The 22896-nt window shown below is 49.9% G+C and overlaps 2 protein-coding genes across 8 annotated transcripts in view; both read left to right on the top strand.

The window, feature by feature from the left end:
* Window positions 1–22896, top strand: part of LOC137656083 (uncharacterized) — a 534405-nt gene that overhangs the window by 293514 nt on the left and 217995 nt on the right. The gene's annotated exons all lie outside the window — the stretch shown is intronic.
* LOC137656099 (putative glutathione-specific gamma-glutamylcyclotransferase 2) overlaps window positions 1–22896 on the top strand; it is a 123833-nt gene that overhangs the window by 4336 nt on the left and 96601 nt on the right. The window lies entirely within an intron of this gene.

Below are 22896 nucleotides of genomic sequence, written 5' to 3'. Positions count from 1 at the left end.
CTGGCAGGTTCTAACCCTGATGAGGAATCTCAACGGGTTCCTAGATCCTGAGATTCCCCCTTGAGAGGGCAAGGACACGGTCCTGGACCGAGTCTTTAGCACCCAGAAACCTTCTAAGGCCAGTGCGATTTTGCCCTGGTCCCAAGGGGTGAAGAGTGCCAGGAACAAGGTTGAGGGCCAGTTCCAGTGCCGGCAACAAACTCCTCCCGCCTCCTCGAGTCCATTAGAGGAGGTACTTCGAGATCATGGGGGAGTCTTGCTTAGCTCTTCCCTTGCACCACTCTGTGGAAGAGCTTACCAGGGGAGCCCCTCTAGAGAGGCTCTCCAGCCGGCAAGTGTCCTTCTCGGCGACGGAGATCCTTAGTCAGGAGAAGGTCGCGAAGTGTGCCATGCAGGCTACTTCGTGGCTAGACGTCTGGCTAGGGTCTCTCGGCATCCTGATACGTTCCGAGGATCTGTCCAAGGAAAGTACCAGGAAGGCCTTGGAGACCTTCCTACTTTCGGGCACGTGCACCATCGAGTTTCTGGCCCATCAAGTCTCAAACTTATGGGCCAATTCCATTCTGAAATAACGTGATGCCGTGGCCGAGAGGTTCCACCGAAGGTCCCCTGTGTCGAAGTCAGTAGGCTCAAACATTCTTCCCTCTTGGGAAAGAATCGGTTTGAGCCGAAAGACGTGGAACAGGCAGCTGAGAGGTGGAGGAAGTTCATCCAGGACTCTCTCCTACATAGGGCTCTTACATCTAAGTCTTATAAGCCTCCAGCACCTCAACAACCTCGCCCGTCTAAGACGACGAAACTGGCAGTGGCAGCAAAGATAACGGTGTCGAAGTCCTTTCCTGTCAAAGACAAGAAAGGCAAGAAGTCCTCCAGGGGAGGGAAAAATCCTAGAGGGAGTGGCTGAGGCTGCATACGCTAGGATTGGCAATCCCCCTGCATGTCCACCAGTGGGGGGATGCCTACAAAGTTGCGCAATCAGGGTGCAGCAACTCGGGCCGATTCCTGGACGATTTCCGTAATCAGTTAGGGATATCGCGTCACGTTCACAACATCTCTACTTCCCTGACAGCGGATCCAGTGTCGTTGAGCTCCTTTGCCATGGGATCGGCAAGGGGCCAAGACCTACGGGCAGAAGTCGAGACCATGTTAAAGAAGGACGCTCTCCAGGAGGTCGTCGACGGCTCCCCAGGCTTCTTCAGTTGACTCTTTCTTGTAAAGAAGGTGTCTGGAGGCTGGAGACAGTCATCGACCTCTCGGCTCTGAACAGGTTTGTCAAACAAACCCCGTTCAGCATGGAGACGGCAGACACAGTCAGATTTGCAGTGAGACCACAAGACTTCATGTGTACACTGGACCAGAAGGATACGTACAGTACTTCCAGATCCCAGTCCATCCGTCTTCAAGGAAGTACTTAAGATTCAGCCTAGACAACAAGATCTACCAGTTCAAGGTGCTGTGTTTCGGTCCTCAGGTTTTCACCAGAGTGTTCACCCTGATTTCATCATGGGCACACAGGATCGGCATCCGTCTCCTCCGTTATCTGGACGACTGGCTGATCCTAGCAGACTCGGAGTCGACCCTACTTCGACACCGAGACAAACTTCTGGGACTTTGCCAAGATCTAGGGATCATGGTAAATCTCGAGAAGTCTTCTCTGCTTCCGACTCAATGACTGGTATACCTAGGCATGATCTTGGACACCAATCTCCTCAAAGCCTTGCCATCAGGCGACAGGATAGCAAGGCTGAGGAGGGTCGCAGATCCTTTCCTTAGACGAGAAGAACTCATAGCCCAATCGTGGTTATGTCTCCTCGGTCACCTTTCATCCCTCGCCCGTCTAGTTCCGAATGGTCGCCTCAGGATGAGATCTCTACAATGGCGACTCAAGTCTCGGTGGAATCAGGGACACAATTCCCCAGACGTCATGGTCCCTATGGGCCCTTCGGACCGGACGGATCTGCAGTGGTGGGTGACAGACGAGAACCTACGGAAGGGAGTGGATCTTCTTGTCCTCCCCCGGATTTGATGCTGTTCTCGGACGCCTCAAAGAAAGGGTGGAGGGCCCACGTTCTGAACCACAGGTCCTCAGGCCTGTGGTCAGAATCAGAAAAGTGCCTCCACATAAAAATGCTAGAGATGAAGGCCGTCTTCCTGGCCCTTGAACAGTTCCAACAATTATTGGCGGGCCACTCCGTGGTGGTGATGAGCGACAACACCACAGTAGTGGCTTACATCAACAAGCAGAGATGTACCTTTTCAGGGCAGCTATCCCATCTCTCAGTAGAGATACTGAGATGGACCGAAGCCCACTCGATTCCACTATCAGCTCCCTTCATTCCAGGCAAGAGGAATGTGCTCGCCGACAGTCTGAGCAGGGCATCTCTGATAGTGAGTACCGAGTGGTCTTTGGATCGTCTAGTAGCCAACAAAGTCCTGACTTTGTGGGGTTCCCCGACTGTGGATCTGTTCGCGACAGCATTGGATTTCAAGCTTCCGCTGTACTTCTCCCCAGTCCCGGACCCCAAGGCACTCTGGCAAGATGCCTTCCAACAACGGTGGGACAACATCGACGTGTACGCCTTTCCTTCGTTCTGTCTGATGAGAAGGGTACTCAACAAGACCAGAATATCGGTCAACCTTTCAATGACCCTGATAGCTCTTCTATGGCATCATGCAGAGTGGTTTCCGGACATTCTGCAGCTCCTAACGGAACTCCCGAGAGATCTCCCTTCACGACACGAGCTACTCAAACAACCACACGCCAACCTCTTTCACAAGGCCGTGGTCTCGCTTTGGCTTCATGCCTGGAGACTATCCAGCACCTCCTCACAGAGAGAGGCTTTTTGCAGCAAGTTGCGGAAAGGATGTCTGGACACCTGCGAAAGTCATCCGCAGGAGTCTACCAGGCAAAGTGGAGAGTTTTCTGTGGTTGGTGTTGTGGAAGGGGTATCTCTCCACTCGATGCCACTATTCCAGCAATAGCGGAGTTCCTTGTGTATTTGCGGGAAGAAATGCCCCTTTCAGTCTCGGTAGTGAAAGGCTATCGCTCAGTCTTAAGTCTTGCCTTCTGACTCAAAGGAATGGACATTTCCTCTTCGATAGAACTTTCCCTACTCATACGAAGTTATGAACTTACCTGCCCTCAGTCGGAAGTGAGACCTCCTCCATGGAATGTGGTTCGAGTTCTCAGGTCTCTTAAGAGGCTTCCCTTCGAACCATTGCGCCAGGCTTCAGATCGCCACCTGACTTGGAAGACGATGTTCCTACTTGCTCTGGCTTCGGCCAAGCGAGTCGGTGAACTTCATGGTCTCTCATATGACATCGCCCATTCAATGGGATTGGGGAGAGGTAACGTTCAAATTTGTCCCTGAGTTTGTTGCCAAGACTCAGAATCCCGGAGTACCGGACCCTCGGTTCGACTCTTTCCGGATCTCGAGTCTCCGTTCTGTAACAGATGACCCAGACCATCTCCTACTATACCCAGTAAGGAGTCTGAGGCTCTATCTTAAGAGAACAGCTACAGTTCGTCCCCAGGTGCAAGCATTGTTTGTTAGCACCGGGAGGACTAAGAGTAGGGTCATTAAGAATACCATCTCAGCCTGGATTCGCAAGGTTATCCATCACTCCCTGAATCCCGACCCTTTTCCGTCACGTCGCCCTAGAGCACATGATGTCAGGGGCGTAGCTACGTCCTTGGCCTTCAAGAAGAACTACTCAGTGACGCAGATTTTACAAGCAGGGGTATGGAAGCGTCAGACGACCTTCATAGCCCACTACCTGCAAGACGTGACCCACAGGAGGCTCGATACATTCTCTATCGGCCCTATGGTGGCTGCACAACAGCTGGTTTAATCCTCAGGCTCCTTAATGGACAAGTAGCAGAGGGTTGAGGGCATTGTTACCCGGTTTTATTCTGCTTGAATGAAAAGGTATGCATGGCCCTTATTCTTTTCTTCATTCTCCCCTCTCTTGGGGAAAGCAACATCCTGGGTTCTCTGCACAGCTGACCTCAAACCACTGCAGGTAAACCATGTTCCCTTGTGTTCCTAGTATTAAGTTAATACTGTCACGGCCCCATACCCTGACAAGGTGGTATTGGGAGAGTCCTAGCCTTAAAGTTCCATCTAAAGGACTTCAGGTCAACTTCCTAGGACGAGTCACACTTACTTCCTTCACACACAAGCTTATGTAGGCCGCGGCCTTTGCAGAGCAAAGCGCTAGCGAGGTGTAGGGGCTCCTTATCATTGAGTGCTGACACACTCAGATACTGAGTCCCCGGGCAAAAGCCAAAAGCCAGTAATGGCAAGGACTTACCACCCTACCTAAGGGTTAAGTCACCCATATTAAATAGCGTGGTTTTTATTTCAGTTACGGAACAAATGAACAATTCGTTAGGTAATTTGTATTTTTCCTTACTATACAAACCTTATCTATTTAATCAAACTTGCCCGCCAGCCCTGTACCCCGGAAAGTCCTACCTCTAAGCAAAGTAAGCTCTCACAGGTGTGTGTGAGGGGGGAGGGGTAGCAAGCTACCCCTTTCTAACCCCCGCTAACTAGCGATGGGGTAGTAAACCCTGGTTAAAATTCTAATGGCTCGTCATTTCAGCTACGCCGAAAGTAATACCCATATTAAATAGCTAAGGTTTGTATCGTTAGGAAAAATACAAATTACCTAACAAATTTGTCATATTCACACCAGTACCTGACGTGATGAACAGCCCCTCCTGTAACTTGACTTTACTATTATTACTTGCTAAGGTACAACCCTAGTTGGAAAAGCAGTATGCTATAAGTCTGAAACATGTTAGCCTTGCATTTACATGGATTGCAGAATGTGAGTTTAAGCTGTATAATGGAATTGTGGGGTATCCCAGCTGACTTGCATCTCTTCAGATAAGATTGAAACTGAAACCAAACACCTTTAACCTTTTATTTATAACTTAACCTTAACTTTTGCTTGCATATCCTTTATGCCAGGGTCTTACTTGGTTGTGAGGCTTTTCCTCCTTGATCTTTCCTAATTTTATCTAAAATGCCATAAGCCATACAAAGCAGGGATGCTTTGTACTGTATTACCAAACCAAACCCAGTGTTGTATTTTAGGCCTTACCTGATCAAGGTAAGCAGCCACCAATCTTCCTCACCTTCAAGTTCTGGTGGAGGGGAGTTCCATTCGACTCTCTACCTCCAGATATGTTGCTGTTCACAGATACATCAGAGGAGGGGTAGGGTGCACTCTTGAGGAACAAAACTGACTCAAGTCTGTGGTCTGAGGACAGGAAGGGCCTGCATATCAATCTGTTGGGGATGCAAATGGCGCTTCTAGCTCTGCAGTCTATCCGTTAGAGTTTGATAGGGCACACGGTAGTGTTTATGAGTGGCAACACTACCATAGTATCTTACATAAACAAGCGGGGAGGGACTATGTCCTAACTTCATTGCGACTTGGCAAAGTAGGCACACATTTGGGCATTAGACAATGCAGTAGAGTTCTCTGCAAGATACTGTACATTCTAATTAAGAGGAATGTACAATACTGGCGGACAGTCTTAGTCGCCAGGTGCAGGTCGTAGGAATAAAGTGGTCCCTGCATCCATGCATGGCAGAAGGGCCTCTTGCCTATTGGGGTTCCTCGACAATAGACTTGTTCGCAACTCGACTGAACAAGAAACATCCAGTGTTTTGCCCATCAGTCCCAGATGCGTCTGCCATGGGACAACCTGGACGCATACGCTTTTCCCCACTTCTGCCAGGTACACGGAATACTCAATAAGATGTTGACTTTCAATGTTATGCTTAACCTGGTGGCTTACAAGTGGCCACAAGCTGGTTAGTTTCTGGACTTGCTGATGCTCCTAGTCGAATACAGTTGGAACTACCCCAATGGCCTAATCTCCTGTGTTAGCCGCACATACAGAGGCTTCACAACAATGTACAGTCACCTCCCTGTCTCTTCATGGGTGGAGACTACAGCATCCCTGAGTGAAATTTTTTTCGTAAGGTACTGTGTAAGAGATGTCTGGATACCTCCTTAGATCCTTTGCAGCTGTCTACCATCTTCTGCAATTGGTGTGGTAAACAAGTTTTTTTCCAACACGAATACAAACAAGTATTCTTTACATAGGAGATCGATAATAGCGCAAGCTGGAACACAGCTATAAAAACTTTTAATGAGGTGTCAATAATCGGTCCAGCTGTTAACAGTGGGTAGCGAGGAAGCACCACCTCCTCCGCTCACTCACAGCAACCCCACTTTGATTTCAACCGTGTTTGAGAACGGATGTTCTCTTTCATGCTCCAAAACTTTAATTTGTTTTACTTTTCGCAAGTGTGAGCTGTTTGTGAATCCTGTAAATTGTTTGGTTGTGGTGAGGAATGTTGTTGTAAGTATGAAATAAAAAACTATTTGTTCCGTCCCACGCTATTTAATAGGGGTTATTACTTTCGGCGTAGCTGAAATGACGAGCCAGGGTTTACTACCCCACCGCTAGTTAGCGGGGTGTGGGGAGGGTAGCTTGCTGCCCCCCCCCACACACACACACCTGTGCTTGAGCCCACTTTGCTCTCGCCTCGGGTGGTAGTCGGACGTGCCCGCTCTCACCCTCGCCTCTATGACAGCCATTAATGCCTTTTTGCTTTTTCTCCTACAGGTGTGTTTGTGAAGTTGGCCTCTGCTATCATGCGCAAGTGTTCTGGATTACCCGACCGCCCTTGTGGTACTTTTATGTCGGCGGTCGAGACAGACCCTCACACCCTTTGTCCTTATTGTAGGGGCCAACGGTGTGATAGAACTAATAAGTTTGGTGAGTGTAGGGAATGGTCTACCTCCCAGTGGGAGAGGTTTTCTTGGCGACGGAAGAAGTCCAGGCGGGATATTTCTCCTTCAAAGGTTTCTTTGAAAAGAGAAAATCCCAAGGACTCTTCTTCCGTTGCCCAAACCTCCTCCGAAGCTCCTGCTCGATCAGTTTCTTCCGAGAGACTGTTGAGTGGTAGCGTAGGCATTAGTTCTGTTTCCTGACCTCGGGGTTCGGGAGATGGCGTTGCCTCCCCTAGCGATGCAGCTCCACCTTCTTCCCCGGGGGAGGAATTAAATATTAATGTGAGTTCTAATTATTTATTCCTGCTTTGGTCTTCCTTGGGGCTTGAAGGTTTGCCCTCCAAGGAAGCCTTGTTTGACATGATTCGGTTGGGTGCCGCTGTCAAGCAATCGCCAACTTTGGCAGAGGTTGATCCTCTGTCTATCGTCGACGTTGTGGTGGCAGAGGCTTCCGATGCGGTACCTTCGACCTCTGCAACTGCTCAACCTGCTGTAGCTGAAGGCTTAGTTTTTCCCTCTGCTCAACCTTCAAGGGAGGAACTAGGTCCAACAGTCTCTCCTACCGGTGATTCTCCCCCTCGGGGGAGTTCACTCACAGAGACTCCTCTTCGGAGGACTGCTGATGGTCAGCTCGCTGACCCAACGGCCCCCAGAGTGCGCATACGGCGTAAAGCTCTCCTTCCTCTTCGCCGGAGAAGCCTTCCTTCACCTCACAAGGGTGTGAGGAGGCGCCTCTTCGGTCCAACGTCATCGTTGCAGTCCGCTGCAGAGGAGTCTCGTCATCGTTCTCCGACTGTTCCTGCTACAACCCTGGACCTCTGCGGATCGTTCGCGATCCCCTTCGGTGGAAGGTCTTCCTTACAAAGGACACGCAGACTTTCCACCCGTCAGACCTGCTGACCTGCCGTCACCATTCCTGGCTGCTGATGTGCTGTGGGCGCCTACCAATCCTGATTTTGTGAAACAGGCAAAAGTCTCTTCTGGGCAACAAGGGCATATATGCAAATTGGCGCATACATCCTTTACGCGCCAGCGTGCACCTGCTGCCAATGATCCTGATAAAGCGCGCCAGCGCTCACCTGTGCGCCAGCGCTCACCTGTGCGCCAGCGCTCACCTGTGCGCCAGCGCTCACCTGTGCGCCAGCGCTCACCTGTGCGCCAGCGCTCACCTGTGCGCCAGCGCTCACCTGTGCGCCAGCGCTCAACTGTGCGCCAGCGCTCACTGTTGGCAAATGTTCCTGCTAAAGCGCGCCAGCACTCACTGTGCGCCAGCGCTCCCCTGATCGCCAGCGCGCCACTGCGCTCCTTGAACCTTCTGCGCACCATGCACGCCATCGTTCTCCTGCGCGCCAGCGCGCCAGTGCTCTCCTGCGCGCCAGCGCTCTCCGCGCCAACCATCTCCTGCACGCCCATGATCTTCCGATCTGGGCGCAGCAGGGAAGTTGAAGGCTTCCCCTACTCGTCAGCGCTCGTCAGCGCTCGCCAGCGCGCCGTCGATCTTCACCTGCGCACCATCCCTCGCCAGTAAGCATTCGCGCGCAGTCGCCCACATGCGCCCACGAGGATGTGCCCTGTGCGCCCACGTCCATCTCCCCAGCCTGATGTGTGCACACATGCGCGCCCTCGCGCAAGACATGTCTCTCCTGTGCGCTCGCCCAACGGTATCATCGCCTGCACGGGCTCTTCATCCTGATCCTACGCGCTCGTGCGCGCGAACATTCACCCTCGCGCACACGAGCGCGCAATCTACCTTCTGCGCACCCTCTGGCGTCTCTGGCGTCTCTGGCACGCGCTCCTACATGCCATCGCGCGCCCACGCGCACCCTCTGCCGTCTCTGGCACGCGCTCCTACACGCCATCGCGCGCCCACGCGCACCCTCGCCCGCGCGCACCCTCGCCATCGCCCTCGCGCGCCCACACATAGCAACATTCGCTCGCGCGACAACAGTCTCCCGCGCGCGACCCCGGGTGTTCCCCATCGCGCGAGCGCCAGCGCGATCGCCGATACCCTCCCATGCGCGAGGCTGCAGGACATCTTGCGGCAAGGTCGCCATCGCCACATTCCCCCCCCTCCCCCGCAAGCGCAGAACAGCGCGCTCGCCGGCTAGGGGGAAGGTTCCAGAAAGGTCCAGGGACATTTCTTCTCCATCTTTTTCTTTTCAGGCGAACCCCCTTTGGAAACTCCTCCCAGGGATCAGTCGATCCCTTTCCCTCCAGAGGGAGTGTCTGACAGCGCAGCCGTCAGCCAGCAACCTTGGTTTGGGGCACTGATTAGAGCGGTCGCGCAGGCGTTTAAGCTTGTTCTCTCTGAGCTGGGCCACAAATCCTTGGCAGCATCTACTCCCCTGAAGAGGACAAAGCTGTCTCCTCGTAAGTCTTTGAGGCAGGCCTTCTCACCCCCCCCAGACTTTTTCTCCCTCCCTTTCGAACGAAGACTTCTCGTCCTCAGGGGAGTCACGTGAGGTGAGGCGTTCCCCCATCGCACCAATGAGGGAAACCCCACCTCGAGCTGGAAAGTCTTCTCGGGTAGGGGTGGAGAAGAGCCTACCCCCGTCGTTGTTGGAGTCTTGCATCCCTCCCAGTAGGGAGTCGAAGGACTCCAAAGTCTTCATCAAGACTTAAACCGGAGCCAGCCAGTCACTCGGAGAACGTCCGTGAGTCCCCCCAAGAAGAGCATTTTGGGACAGGAGACTTCGCTGCTAGTCCTTTAGGAAGAGAGCTGCAGGAGTCAGAACACGAGTTCTAGTAGGTTCTGACCCTTATGTGGACTCTCAATGGGTTTGCTGACCCAGAGATTCCTACTCAAGAGGGCAAAGGCACGTTCTTGGACCGAGTGTTTGGGACTCAAAAACCTTCGAAGGCTAGTGCAGCTTTGCCCTGGTCTCAAGGGGTTAAGAGTGCCAGGGACAAGATCGAAGTCCAGCTCTCCGAGCTTGCCTCCTCCTGCCGAACCAGCGCCGGCAACAAGCTCCTCCCACCTCCTCGTGTACAGTAGAGGAGGTACTTCGAGATCGTAGAGGAGCTTTGTTTGGCTCTTCCCCTTCACCATTCGTTGGAAGAGCTTACCAGGGGAGTCCCTCTTGAGAGACTCTCCAACCGGCAGGTCTCATTCTTGGCGACTGAGATCCTTAGCCAGGAGAAGGTGGCGAAGTGTGCCATGCAGGCCACTTCGTGGCTGGATATCTGGCTAGGGACCTTAGGTATCCTGATACGTTCGGAGGACTTATCCAAAGAACGTACCAGGAAAGCTATGGAGACCTTTTTACTCTCAGGCACTCACACGATCGAGTTTCTGGCCCACCAAGTCTCAAACTTGTGGGCTAACACCATCTTAAAACGTCGGGATGCGGTGTCTGAGAGGTTCCATCAAAAGGTCCCCAACACCGAGATTAGCAGGCTCAGATATTCTTCCGTGATGGGAATGAACCTGTTTGAGCCTAGGGACATGGAGCAGGCTGCTGAGAGGTGGAGGAAGTCCCACCAAGACTCCCTCCTACATAGGGCTTTGACATCTAAGCCCTATAAACCTCCAGCACCCCAGCAACCACGCCCTACCAAGACCACGAAACCGGCAGCGGCAGCGAAGACGGTGGTGTCTAAGCCCTTTCCTGTCAAGGACAAGAAAGGCAAGAAGTCCTCCAGGGGAGGGAAGAATCATAGAGGGAGCGGCCGAGGCCGCAAACGCTAGGATTGGCAGTCCCCCTGCATGTCCACCAGTGGGGATATGCCTACAAAGTTGCGCAGACAGGTGGCAGCAACTCTGGGCCGATTCCTGGACGATTTCCGTAATCAGTCAGGGATATCGCATCCCGTTCACAACATCTCTACCTCCCCTGACGACAAATCCAGTGTCGTTGAGCTCCCTTGCTATGGGATCAGCAAGGGGGCAAGCCCTTCGGGTAGAAGTCCAGACCATGTTGAAGGAGGGCACTCTTCAAGAGGTCCTCGACGGGTCTCCAGGCTTCTTCAGTCGACTCTTTCTTGTAAAGAAGGCGTCTAGAGGCTGGAGACCAGTCATCGACCTCTCAGCTCTGAACAAGTTTGTCAAGCAAACTCTGTTCAGCATGGAGACCGCAGACAAGGTCAGACTTGCAGTGAGACCGCAAGACTTCATGTGTACACTGGATCTGAAGGACGCGTACTTCCAGATCCCAGTCCATCCGTCTTCAAGGATGTACTTAAGATTCAGCCTAGACAACAAGGTTTACCAGTTCAAGGAGCTGTGTTTCGGTCTCTCCACAGCACCACAGGTTTTCACCAGTGTTCACCCTAATATCGTCGAGGGCATCCGTCTCCTCCGTTATCAGGACGACTGGCTGATCCTAGCAGACTCTGTGTCATCCCTTCTTCAACACCGATACAAACTTCTGGGACATTGCCAGGATCTGGGGATCATGGTAAATCTCGAGAAGTCCTCTCTGCTTCCCACGCAAAGACTGGTATACCTAGGCATGATCATAGACACCAATCTCCACAAAGCCATCCCATCAGACGACAGGATAGCAAGGCTGAGGAGGGTCGCAAGCCCTTTCCTCTGACGAGAAGAACTTCCAGCCCAATCGTGGTTACGTCTCCTCGGTCACCTCTCATCTTTGGCTCATCTAGTTCCCAAGAGTCGCCTCAGGATGAGATCCCTCCAGTGGCGACTCAAGTCCCGGTGGAATCAAGGTTACGATTCCCCGGACATCATGATCCCTATGGGACCTGCGGAAAGGACAGACCTCCAGTGGTGGGTGAGAGACGAGAACCCACGAAGAGGAGTGGATCTTCTCGTCTTCCCCCGGATTTGATGTTGTTTTCGGACGCCTCAAAGAAAGGGTGGGGGCCCCACGTTCTGCACCAGAGGACCTCAGGCCTGTGGTCAGAATCAGAAAAGTGCCTCCATATAAATCTTCTAGAGATGAAGGCCGTCTTCCTGGCCCTTCAACAGTTCCAACAATACCTGGCGGGTCACTCTGTGGTGGTGATGAGCGACAACACCACAGTAGTGGCTTACATCAAAAAGCAAGGAGGTACCTTTTCGAAGCAGCTATCCCATCTCGCAGTAGAGGTATTGAGATGGACCGAAGTCCACTCGATTCCACTATCGGCACGTTTCATTCCAGGCAAGAGGAATGTGCTCGCCGACAATCTGAGCAGAGCGTCTCAGATAGTGAGTACCGAGCGGTCTTTCAATCATTTAGTAGCCAACAAAGTCCTGACTTTGTGGGGTTCCCCGACTGTGGATCTATTCTCGACAGCGTTGAACTTCAAGCTTCCGCTGTACTGCTCCCCAGTCCCGGATCCCAAGGCACTCTGGCAAGATACCTTCCAACAACGGTGGGACAACATCGACGTGTACGCCTTTCCCCCGTTCTGTCTGATGAGGAGGGTGCTCAACAAGACCAGAACATCGGTCAATCTTTCAATGACCCTCATAGCTCCGCTATGGCATCACGCGGAATGGTTTCTGGACCTTCTGCAACTCCTAACGGAACTTCCGAGAGAGCTCCCTCCGCGACACGAGCTACTCAGACAACCACGTGCCAACATCTTCCACAAAGCCGTAGCTTCGCTACGATTTCACAGCTGTAGACTATCCAGCATCTCGCTGAGAGAGGATTTTTGCAACAAGTTGTGATTAGGATGTCTGGACATCTGCGAAAGTCATCCGCATCTGTCTACCAGGCAAAGTGGAAAGTTTCTGTGGTGGGTGTCGTGGAAGGGGTATCTCTCAACTCGATGCGACTATTCCAGCAATAGCGGAGTTCTTTGTGTATTTGCGGGAAGAAATGCGCCTTTCAGTCTCGGCGGTGAAAGGCTATCGCTCAGCCTTGAGTGTAGCCTTCAGGCTCAAAGGAATGGACATTTCTTCCTCGCTGGAACTTTCCCTACTCATAAGAAGTTATGAACTTACCTGCCCTCAGTCGGAAGTGAGACCTCCTCCATGGAACGTGGTTCGAGTTCTCAGGTCTCTTAAGAGACCTCCCTATGAACCATTACGCCAGGCTTCAGATCACCACCTAACTTGGAAGACGGAGTTCCTACTAGCTTTGGCCTTGGCCAAGCGAGTCAGTGAACTTCATGGTCTCTCATATGACATCGCCCATTCAAAGGGATGGGGGGAGGTAACGTTCAAATTTGTCCCTGAGTTTATTGCTAAGACTAAAAATCCGGGGGTTCCGGACCCTCGGTTCGACTCCTTCCAGATTTTGAGTCTTCGTTCTGTAACAGATGACCTAGACCATCTCCTACTGTGCCCAGTAAGGAATCTGAGGCTATATCTCAAAAGGACAGGTGCAGTCCGTCCCCAGATGCAGGCATTGTTTGTGAGCACTGGGAGGACTAAGAGGAGGGTCACCAAGAACACCATTTCAGCATGGATTCGTAGGGTGATTCATCTGTCCCTGAATCCAGACCCTCCTCCGTCACGTCGCCCTAGAGCACATGATGTCAGGGGCGTAGCTACGTCCCTGGCCTTCAAGAAAAATTTCTCAGTGACGCAGGTTCTTCAGGCTGGGGAGTGGAAGCATCAGACGACCTTCACAGCCCACTACCTGCAAGACGTGACCCACAGGAGGCTCGATACGTTTTCTATCGGCCCTGTGGTGGCTGTACAACAGCTGGTTCAAAACCTCAGGCTCCTTAGTGAACAAGTAGCAGAAGGTTGAGGGCATTGTTTCCCGGTCTTAGTCTGCATGAATGAAAAGGTTTTTCTGGCCCTTATTCTTTTCTTCATATTCCCCTCTCTTGGGGAAAGCAGCATCCTGGGTTCTCTGCACAGCTGACCTCAAACCACTGCAGGTAAACCATGTTTCCTTGTGTTCCTAGCATTAAGCTAATACTGTCACGTCCCCATACCCTGACGAGGTGGTATTGGGAGAGTCCTAGCCTAAAGTTTCCATCTAAAGGACTACAGGTCAACTTCCTAGGATGAGTCACACTTTATTATACCTTCACACACAGCTTACGTAGGCCACAGTCCTTGCGTTGCAAGGTTCTAGCGAGGTGCAGGGACTCCTTATTGTTGGCAAAGCCAAAAGCCAGTACTGTACTGGCCGGAACTTTCCACCCTTCCTAATGGGTGAGTCACCCCTATTAAATAGCGTGGTTTGTATTTCAGTTACGGAACAAATGACAAATTCGTAGATAATTTGTATTTTTCCTAACTATACAAACCTTAGCTATTTAATCAAACTTGCCCGCCAGCCCTATCCCCCGTGAAGTCCTACCTCTAAGCAAAGTGAGCTCAAGCACAGGTGTGTGTGAGGGAGGTGGGGGGTGGGGGGGTTGCAAGCTACCCTCCCTACCCCCCGCTAACTAGCATTGGGGTAGTAAACCCTCGTTAAAATTCTAATGGCTAGTTCTTTGAGCTACGCCGACAGTAATATCCCCTATTAAATAGCTAAGGTTTGTATAGTTAGGAAAAATACAAATTATCTACGAATTTGTCATTTTAAATATTTAACTTAGCCGGTGAATATATAATAGCTGCAACTCTGCGGCTCGACAGACAACATACTTATAAAAACTCGCGAGCGATCGCTATGCAGGTTGCGGGTGTGCCCACCAGCGCCAACTGTCGGCCAGATACCACTCTCGGATGTAAACAAAACCTTCAATTCTTCTCTGTCGACGTTGACGACAAGACGTACTTTTACTCGCTGTAGAACCTGGAGTTTTCCCATCATATTTGGTGAAGTACTTTAATTTGGTTTGAGCTTTCGCAGTACAGGTGTTTTTCTTCAAAATAAACCCTTGAACTCTTTTTTGAATCGGATTATTTGTTGATGACTTAGATCGTTTTTTGGAATTTTCCTTTGACTAATTCAAAATGGCTGACCCTTCTCAAGTTCCTAAGTTTCTAAAGTGTAATGCTAGGGACTGTAATAGGCGTCTTCCAAAGGCTTCTCTCGACCCTCACACTGTTTGTTCCAATTGTCGGGGTAAAACCTGTCAATTGGGAGATCGGTGTGAGGAATGCGTGGGCCTTTCGGAATTCGATTGGATCGAATTTGATAAATATACACGCTGACTAGAGAGAGATAGGGTAAGGAGAAGTTCTTCTAGGTCCGTAGATTTTTCCTCTCCACATGCCCCTGAACCTAATCCTTCCCCTGTAGTGGTTGTTCCTAACCCCCCTCCTAGCACTCAGGAACCGTCGATGCAAGACATGATGCGTGCTATTCATGCCTTGGGGGAGAGAGTTGAGGCTTTAGCAAGTGAACGTAATCAACTCATGGCGGACGTGAAGGAACTCAAGTGCCATAGTGCCACGGCGGAAAGTGGGAAAGTGCCTAGTGTTACGCAAAGTGTTGTGAACAGTGTTGCGACCGAGGGTTCGTCTGTTCGTGCCTGTCGTTCACCTAGTCCGGGACCTCTTGCAAGCTCCCAAGCCCAGGGGAGAAGCAATGTCGTACGACTTATGGGTTCGAGAGGCCTTGATCAGCGAACAGACGTTCCCTCTTTGGTATCAGGCGTATCTCGTCAAGATCGCCCCTACCATAAGACGAGAGAGCCCATTTTTACCTCGTCGTCCGAAGGCGTTTCACGTAAGAAACCATGGAGCAAGGTCTCTAGACCTTTAAAACGCAAGTCGGTCCCTTCAGGACAAGTCCAACGTCCCGGATGTAGCCACTGGGACAGTTCGGACCCGTTTCCGTCATCTGATGACTGCTCGCCGCCTAAGAGAGGCAAAGTTGTGCCGTCTCAGTCGCTAACCCCGTCTGTTACCGCACCCGCTTCCGTAGACCCTAAATGGGTGTTACTGCAAGACATGCAGTCTAAGCTTGCGTCCCTTATGGAGGACTACAACGCAGAGAAGGTTTCCGTTGAACCTACTGGCCGTCAGCCATCCAAGCGTTCTGTTGTGCGTCCTGTTGACGTTGATGTAGCTTTCTCGCGTCAACCAGTTGGGGTTGTACCTCCCCCGATGCGATCCCGTGTGGATTTCCAGCCGCACGTTGACGTTAGGCAACTCACTGATGCGACTGGTGACGTTCAGGACGTTCACCAACCATCAAAGTTGACTTGTTTTGACGCGGTGCGTCAACCTCCGCAACCCAGTATGGTGTTGACTGCACAACCCAGACGGTCTAAACAGTCTCGGGTGGACGCTGTGCGTCCTCGCGCACCTGTTGTTGTTGACAGTTCCCAGACTGTTCAGCAGTTTCAGGACGCTGCGTCCTGCTCCGTCACGTATGCACCAGTGCGGCCGGACGCTGCGAGTCAAACGTTGCCTACCCCTTTGCCGTTTTCTCATCAGTTATCAGATGAGGAACTGTCAGATGAGGACGTTGCTGAACCACAGCCTGAGGATCAGCCTTCAGAATTAGATGAGCCTAAAGCAGTTCCACCATCTATGGACTTTAGAAAAGTCATGTTTGTTTTTAAAGAGTTGTTCCCTGAACACTTTATCTCTGTGGCTCCTCGTTCGCCGCCGTCTGAGTTTGTTTTAGGCGTTCCTGCTGCCATGCCAGCCTTTACGAAACTCGTTCTCTCTCGCTCATCCAAGAGAGCTTTACGGCTGTTAGGCGATTGGTTAGAAACCAAGAGGAGTTTAGGGAAGACGGCCTTTGCCTTCCCCCCATCTAAACTCTCGTCTAGATCGAGCGTCTGGTATGCCACGGGAGAAGTTCTCGGCTTGGGAGTTCCTGCCTCTGCCCAGGGCGACTTCTCAAGTCTTGTAGACTCTCCCCGCCGCCTTGCCATGAGACGCTCGAGGATTAGTTGGTCATCCTCGGACCTGGACCACCTTCTTAAAGGCATCTTTAGGGCGTTTGAAGTTTTTAACTTCCTGGACTGGTGTTTGGGAGCCCTGAGTAGGAAAATCTCATCTGCCGATAGGGATGTTTCCTTACTCATTATGTCCTGCATGGACAAGGCCGTCCGCGATGGATCTAACGAGCTTGCCGCTTCATTCACGTCCGGAGTCCTAAAGAAACGAGAGTCTCTGTGCTCTTTTCTTTCAGCTGGAGTGACGCCATGTCAAAGATCTGAGCTACTCTTTGCGCCCTTGTCTAAGTGCTTGTTTCCTGAAGTCTTAGTTAAGGAAATTGCCTTGTCTTTAGTGCAGAAGGACACCCACGATTTAGTTGCGTCCTCGGCTCGCAAAGCTCCCCCTTTGCCTGCCTTGTCTGCTAGACCTAGGATAGACACTCCAGCGTCCAGGTTTATTCCGCCCTTTCGTGGCAGAGCCCCCAGCAGGGGAGGTGCTCGTGCCGAAGGGAAGAGAGGAAAGAGGAAAGGATCCAAGTCCTCGCGGGGCAGAGTCTGACTGCCCGCAACTTCAGACAGCAGTAGGTGCCAGACTCAAGAACTTCTGGCAAGCCTGGGAGAAGAGAGGCGCAGATCAACAATCTGTGAGGTTGCTCAGAGAGGGGTACAAAATCCCTTTTGTATGCAGACCTCCTCTAGCGACGTCCCCCATCGATCTCTCTCCCAGGTACCGAGAGGAAGCAAAGAGACAAGCCCTGAAACTGGAAGTGTCTCTTTTACTAGAGAAGGGAGCGGTGGTCAAAGTCTCGGACCTTCAATCACCGGGGTTTTACAACCGTCTCTTCCTAGTATCAAAGAAGACAGGAGGTTGGAGACCGGTGCTAGACGTCAGTGCTCTGAATATCTTTGTCACAAAGACGAAGTTCACCATGGAGACCACAAAGTCAGTCTTAGCAGCGGTCAGAAAGGGAGACTGGATGGTCTCTCTCGACCTAAGGGACGCTTACTTCCACATCCCCATTCACTCAGATTCCCAACATTTTCTGAGATTCGTCTTCGACGATGTGGTGTACCAGTTTCGGGCCCTGTGCTTTGGCCTAAGCACAGCTCCTCTCGTGTTTACGAGGCTTATGAGGAATGTGGCAAAATTCCTCCATTTATCGGACATCCAAGCCTCCCTTTATTTGGACGACTGGCTTCTCAGAGCCTCTTCCAGTCATCGCTGTCTGAAGGATCTCAATTGGACTCTAGATCTGACCAAGGAATTGGGACTCCTAGTCAACTTGGAAAAGTCCCAACTGATCCCATCCCAAACTATTCTGTATTTAGGGATGGAGATTCACAGTCCAGTTTTTCAGGCTTTTCCGTCGGCCCCCAGAATAGATCAAGCCCTGCTCGTCATCCAGAAGATGTTGAAGAAAGAACGTTGCTCAGTCAGGAATTGGATGAGTCTGGTAGGAACGCTATCATCCCTGGAGCAATTTGTCTCGCTAGGAAGGCTACACCTCCGACCTCTACAATTCCATCTAGCTTTTCACTGGAAAAAGGACAAGACGCTAGAGGCGGTCTCGATCCCGATTTCCGAAAAGATAAAGACTTGTCTGACTTGGTGGAAAGACAATATCAGTCTACGAGAGGGTCTTCCCCTAGCAGTTCAGAAACCCAACCACGTTCTCTTCTCAGACGCATCGGACTTGGGCTGGGGCGCGACGCTGGACGGTCGGGAATGCTCAGGTCTGTGGAACTCGAGTCAGAGGAGCATGCATATCAACAGCAAGGAGCTTTTGGCAGTTCACCTGGCCTTGATAAGCTTCGAGAATCTCCTTCGAGGCATGGTGGTGGAGGTCAACTCGGACAACACCACGGCCTTGGCGTACATTTCCAAACAGGGAGGTACCCACTCACTGACTCTGTACGAGATCGCAAGGGACCTGCTCATCTGGTCAAAAGATCGAGGCATCTCCCTAGTAACGAGGTTCATCCAGGGCGACTTGAACGTCCTAGCAGATTGTCTCAGTCGGAAAGGTCAAGTAATTCCAACCGAATGGACCCTCCACAAGGATGTGTGCAAGAGACTTTGGGCGACTTGGGGTCAACCCACCATAGATCTCTTTGCAACCTCGCTGACCAAGAGGCTTCCAATCTATTGCTCTCCAGTCCCAGACCCAGCAGCAATACATATAGATGCCTTTCTCCTAGATTGGTCGCACCTAGATCTTTACGCATTCCCACCATTCAAGATTGTCAACAAGGTACTACAGAAATTCGCCTCTCACGAAGGGACAAGGTTGACGTTAGTTGCTCCCCTCTGGCCCGCGAGAGAATGGTTCACCGCGGTACTTTGATGGCTGGTAGACTTTCCCAGAAGTCTTCCTCTAAGAGTAGACCTTTTACGTCAGCCTCACGTAAAGAAGGTACACCAAAGCCTCCACGCTCTTCGTCTGACTGCCTTCAGACTATCGAAAGACTCTCGAGAGCTAGAGGCTTTTCGAAGGAGGCAGCCAGTGCGATTGCTAGAGCGAGGAGAGCTTCTACCATTAGAGTTTACCAATCGAAGTGGGAAGTCTTCCGAGACTGGTGCAAGTCAGTTTCCGTATCCTCGTCCAGTACCTCTGTAGCCCAAATAGCTGATTTTCTCTTATACCTGAGAAAAGTTCGCTCCCTTTCAGCTCCTACGATCAAGGGCTACAGAAGCATGTTGGCCTCGGTCTTCCGGCATAGAGGCTTAGATCTTTCCAACAATAAAGATCTGCAAGACCTCCTTAAGTCTTTTGAGACCTCTAAGGAACGTCGTTTGGCTACACCTGGGTGGAATTTAGACGTGGTCCTAAGATTCCTCATGTCAGACAGGTTTGAGCCTTTACATTCAGCCTCCCTGAAAGATCTCACTCTTAAGACTCTTTTCCTGGTATGCTTGGCCTCGGCTAAAAGAGTCAGTGAGCTTCATGCCTTCAGCAAGAACATCGGGTTTTCGTCAGAAAAAGCTACTTGTTCTCTGCAGCTTGGTTTCCTAGCCAAGAATGAGCTGCCTTCTCGTCCTTGGCCTAAATCTTTCGATATTCCTAGCTTATCGGAGATCGTAGGCAATGAACTAGAAAGAGTATTATGCCCTGTTAGAGCTCTTAAGTTCTACTTAGCTCGTACTAAACCTTTACGAGGCAAATCTGAAGCGTTATGGTGTTCGGTTAAGAAACCATCCTTACCTATGTCAAAGAATGCTTTGTCATATTTTGTCAGATTGTTAATACGAGAAGCTCATTCACACTTGAGTGAGGAAGACCGATCTTTGCTTAAGGTTAAGACGCACGAGGTTAGAGCTGTAGCAACTTCCGTGGCCTTTAAGCAAAATAGATCTCTGCAAAGTATCATGGACGCAACCTATTGGAGAAGCAAGTCAGTGTTCGCGTCATTTTACTTGAAAGATGTCCAGACTCTTTACGAGAACTGCTACACACTGGGACCATTCGTAGCAGCGAGTGCAGTAGTGGGTGAGGGCTCAACCACTACAATTCCCTAATTCCATATCCTTTTAATCTGTCTCTTGAAATCTTTTTTAATGTTGTTTTTATGGGTTGTTCGGAAGGCTAAGAAGCCTTTCGCATCCTGGTTGATTTGGCGGGTACTCAAAGTCATTTCTTGAGAGCGCCCAGATTAGGGGTTTGATGAGGTCCTGTTGTATGGGTTGCAGCCCTTGATACTTCAGCTCCTGGGAGTCTGTCAGCATCCTAAGAGGATCGCTGGGCTCCGTAAGGAAGACAGACTTACAAGGCAGAGTAATCGTCTAAGTCGACTTCCTTACCAGGTACCTATTTATTTTGGTTTTGTTATATTGATAACTGTCAAAATGAAAAAACTCTTAGCTTATACAATGTAAACATATTTAACTCTGGTCTCTACCCACCTCCTTGGGTGTGAATCAGCTATTATATATTCACCGGCTAAGTTAAATATTTAAAAATGATATTTTAATTATAAAATAAATTTTTGAATATACTTACCCGGTGAATATATAAATTAAACGACCCTCCCTTCCTCCCCAATAGAGACGCAGTGGGACGAGAAGAATTGAAGGTTTTGTTCACATCCGAGAGTGGTATCTGGCCGACAGTTGGCGCTGGTGGGCACACCCGCAACCTGCATAGCGATCGCTCGCGAGTTTTTTTAAGTATGTTGTCTGTCGAGCCGCAGAGTTGCAGCTATTATATATTCACCGGGTAAGTATATTCAAAAATTTATTTTATAATTAAAATAAAATTTTTCAGAACAAATTAAACAGGGCAAATGAGCTACTAATATTTATTATTGAAATAAGCAAGGCATGAAAAAATTTAAAAATACATTATTATTTCTATACAAACCATTTTTTTTAATTAATGTACATTGTTGATATCATGTAAGGTGCGTTTCTCCTCTTGGAGCCTCTGTCCCATTAATAACCAAATTTGTAATTCATCTCCTTAAGGAAAAAATCTATTCAGTATCGGCGGTGAAAGGCTATTGGTCAGCCTTGGGCCAGATCTTTAGACTGAAAGGAGTTAATATTTCCTCTCCAGTAGAGCTTTCTATGCTCATACAGAGTTTTGAACAAACCTGTCCTCTGTTAGAGGTGAAACCACCACCCTGGAACATTGTCAAATTACCACTTTCTCTGGAGAGGTCACCTCATGAACCGTTGAGGCTTACTTCGAATAGGAACCTCACCCACAAAACGGTCTTCTTGCTTGCCCTAGCCTTCGCTAAACAGATTAGGGAGTTGTATGGTCTTTCATGTAACGTCTCTATACTGGGGATGGAGGCATGTCTCGTCTTTCATCCTGGAGTTTATTGCCAAAACCCAGAATTCATCAGTTACTGAGTCTAGGTTTTTGTCGTTTCAGATTGTAAGCCTTAAAGAGGTACAATAAACTACGATTCTGATCAGTTGCTTTATTGTAGTGTGAGGGTGTTGAGGTACTACCTCAAACGTACGCACGCAATCCGACCACGCTTGCAAGCACCATTTTGTCAGTGCAGGGAGAGTAATGAAGAAGGTGACCAAAAATACAATCTTTTCTTGGTTATGTGAGGTCATTGAATATACCATTTCGTCACCCTCAACTTTCTCCCTAGGAAGAGCTTGGATTGGAGCACACAATATCAGAGGAGTTAGCACAACACTGCCATTTAAAATGAATCTTTCTTTGTTGCAGGTTCTACAGGCTGGGTGTGGAAATGTCATACAATGTTTATTGCCCATTACCTGCAGGATATCAACCCACAGGTCTTTAGACACCTTTTCCCCAGGGCCTGTCATAGGTGCATATTAGGTGGTATACTGTAGTTACTTTGGCTCCTCTCACAGGACTATTAGCATCAGATCAAGGACGAAGGTTATGTGTTGGTCTGAAATGAAAATAAATAATCGGTGGCCTTTTCTTTTCCTTTCAATCTTCCCCTCTCTTGGGGCACAGCATCAAAAACTCTAAGCTGAAATAAATTTGACTTCAGGTAAGCCCCCCTCAGCCTGCAGCTGTTCTATAATGTAGTAAAGAAGCATCATTCCCCACACTCATTACGAGGGGAAGTGTGTAGTAACCAGGCAAATTCATTACTGTACTATACATATGCCTCATGGTGTGAACCAAGTAAGGATGGAACCAGGCAAACTCATTATTATACATATGCCTCAGTGATACAACACAGACTTTCTGCTCAGTGCCCTTTATTGCACGAGCTGTGGTCCTGCTGGTATTGTCATACCACTGGTGCACAAGGTGTAAGGAACCAGAACTCTTGGTACCTACATGGTCCGAGTTTATGAATTCCGAGATTAGTTTTCCAGCTAGTTGGAGCAGGAACTTCCTCCCACCTAAGGGCAAGCCTCCTATGTAAAAGATAAAGGTTTGTATTTGTACCAGATCAAATAAGGAATTTGGAGAAAATTTTTATTTTCCTAACTATATCAACCTGAGCCCTTTACTCATACTTTTCAACCATCACCAACCCCATAGAAAGTCTCAGCTGCAATCAAAGTAACTACTAAGTGAGCAAGCAAGGGAGCGTGGGGCTTCCCTGCTCCCTGTCAGTAACTACCAACCACCTGTTTACACCTCATGAAATTTTACTGCAGTATATTCCATCTCCGAGGTTATCTCTCCTATATAAAGGACTCGGGTTTGTATAGCTAGGAAAAATACGAATTATCCTCAAATTCGTAAAATTAAAATTGATTTGTATTTTTCTTAACTATGCACTCCTGAGTCCTTCAAGTTTCACTTCCCTCCTCAACAACCCTGCAAGCCCTAGGTGAGAGTCAAAGTGGCATCTCAATGTGGTGGTGAGTGGGCAAGGCTTCTCCACCTACAACTAGTAACTATTAACACACCTCATTAAAATTTTAAC

This window comes from Palaemon carinicauda, chromosome 1 (assembly GCF_036898095.1).
Source record: "Palaemon carinicauda isolate YSFRI2023 chromosome 1, ASM3689809v2, whole genome shotgun sequence".
In the NCBI taxonomy this organism is placed as follows: domain Eukaryota; kingdom Metazoa; phylum Arthropoda; class Malacostraca; order Decapoda; family Palaemonidae; genus Palaemon; species Palaemon carinicauda.
This window is presented reverse-complemented; position numbering and strand designations above follow the sequence as displayed.